The sequence below is a fragment of the Gekko japonicus genome, unplaced genomic scaffold (genome assembly GCF_001447785.1).
Source record: "Gekko japonicus isolate JY-2015 unplaced genomic scaffold, Gekko_japonicus_V1.1 scaffold934, whole genome shotgun sequence".
Classification (NCBI taxonomy): Eukaryota; Metazoa; Chordata; class Lepidosauria; order Squamata; family Gekkonidae; genus Gekko; species Gekko japonicus.
The window spans coordinates 600,399-603,104 of NW_015177036.1; positions in this window are offsets into that span (position 1 = coordinate 600,399).

Genomic DNA, 2,706 nt, shown 5'->3' on the forward strand with positions numbered 1-2,706 from the left:
CCCTTCCAAGGGGATCGCTTGTTTGGGGAATCCCTGGACAAAATACTCATAGAAACCAGGGACAAGAAAAAGGCAGTGCCTAGATCCCTAGGCAGACCAGACCGCCAAGATTCTGGCAACTATTCCTTTCGTGCCCAAAGACACACACACACACACCCAGACTTAACAGAGACTTTAGACAGTCTTGGGGAGCAAATAGACACAATTTTCGAAGGAACACTTTCCACAACAGACAGGGCAGATCCTTCTACAACAGAGACAATAAGCCCGGAAGAGACAACAAGCCCTCCAAGGCATGACTGCTGGTCAGCACCGGTGGGGGGACAACTGCTACTGTTTCATCAAACCTGGATCCAATCCAACAGATCATTTGTCTCGGGAGGTCACCTCCAAAGGTTACTCCATCGAGTTTGTCACAAGACCCTCAAGCCGATTTGTTCCCTCACCAGTAGTGAAGAACCAAATCAAGCTTCATTGCACTCTAGACGCAATTCAGCACCTTCTCTCAATTCAGGCCATAGAACCAGTCCCTGCCCTAGAGAGGGGGCAATGCATCTACTCAATATTTTTCAGGGTCCCCAAAAGGAACGGCAGCTGGAGGGCGATCTTGGACCTTAAGTTTTTAAACAGATTTGTAAAACTTCGCCACTTCTGGATGGAGACCCTAAAATCCATCGAAGAAGCTCTTCACCCTGGAGAGTTTCTAACCTCCATCAACCTGATAGAGGCATATCTGCATGTTCCCATATATCAGGGCCACAAACAGTTCCTTTGTTTCTGTGTCCAGGATCAACATTGGCAGTTCAGAGCACTCCTATTCGGCCTGTCTACTGCCCCTCGGGTGTTCTCCAAGATCCTCATACACCCCATTGTGTTACTTCGAGAACAGGGCATCCACGTGCATCCATATCTCGACGATCTGTTGATAAGATCCGGCTCGGCGGCCACATCCAGGAGGGACACCAAAACCACCATTCAGTGTCTCCGCGCCCACGGCTTCCTTGTAAACCTTCAAAAGAGTTGCCTTTTACCACCTCAGTCCATAGAGCACTTGGGAGTAATTCTGAATATGGCTCAGAACCGGATGTTTCTTCCAAAACCCAAGGCAGAAAAGATCTGCACTCTGTCTCGGCAAATCATCAGAGCCAGACAATTGTCACTGATGACACTCGCCAAACTAATGGGACTATTCATTGTCTGCCTCAATTTGGTCCAATGCGCACGTATGCACGCGAGACCTCGACAACAGTTTCTTCAGCCATACCAGTTCAGGACTATGACAAAGGAAGATCCTATTGTCACCATTCCACACCACATCAAACTGAGCCTGACCTGGTGGTCCAAGGCAAGAAACCTGCTACAGGGGCGTGTGTACTATGTGAAAGAATGTGAGCAGATAGTCACAGACACCAGCCTCCAGGGATGGGGTGCAGTATACCTGAACTCTCTGGCTCAGGGAGTATGGTCCAGAGAAGAAACCAGGCTTCCCATCAACTTACTAGAACTCACGGCCATTCGACTGGCTCTTCTTCAATTCCGTTCCCAGATTTCCGGCTGTCACGTCCTCATCAGGACAGACAATGTTGCTGCAAAGGCATACATAAACAGCCAAGGGGGCTCCAAGTCTTCACTCCTTCATAGGGAGGCCTGCAAGATCCTAACATGGGCAGAACACAACATGGCTTCCATCAGAGCGGAGCACATAAAGGGCTCCCTCAATACTCGTGCGGATTGGCTCAGCAGGTGGCAACTTCAGGAAGGGGAATGGTCCCTAAAGATAGAATCATTCGATCTGATAGTGAACTACTTTGGTTGCCCAGTTGTGGACCTCTTTGCCTCCCCAACCAATTACAAGACACCAAGGTTCATCACCAGATATCATCACCACAGGGTGGAGGCGACGGATGCCCTAACCTGTACTTGGCCCTCCGGACTCATGTACGCCTACCCACCTATGCCGGTGTTACCAAGACTTCTCAGAAAGATCAGAGAAGAGAAAGCGGAGATCATTCTGGTGGCCCGATATTGGCCCAGGATACCATGGTTCTCCGCACTGAAGAACCTAGCTCTTTGTCCTCCTCTTACACTACTGGTATCATCGGATCTGCTGAGTCAAGGCCCCATCTGGCATTCGGACCTGGGATGGCTCCGATTGACCGCTTGGCTGTTGAGCGGGAAAAACTCCACAAACTAGGTTTCTCCAAAAAGGTAACGGATACCATGTTGGCTTCCAGGAGACCTTCCACTTGTCGAATTTACAACGTTACTTGGAAGACGTTCGTTCGATGGTCCAGAAGGAAACATGTAGACCCACTGAAGCAACGTTTGAGATCCATCCTTGACTTCCTACAGGATGGACGTGACTCCGGGCTGAAGGCATCTACCCTTCGGCGTCAAACAGCCGCATTGGCAATAGTCCTACCCACCTTTCGAGGGTTCACAGTTTCAACTCATCCGCATGTGCGTCGATTCCTAAAGGGTACATCACTTCAAGATCCCCCTACATCTCACAGGTTTCCATCATGGAAGCTGAATGTGGTTCTCAACGCTTTGACAACACCACCATTCGAACCCATCAAAGAGATCTCTCTGAAGTGGCTTAGAATGAAGACCCTCTTCCTGGTGGTGGTGACATCGGCCAGAAGAGTATCAGAGCTGGAAGCACTTTCTGCTAATCTAAAATTCTGTGTATTCCACAAGGACAAA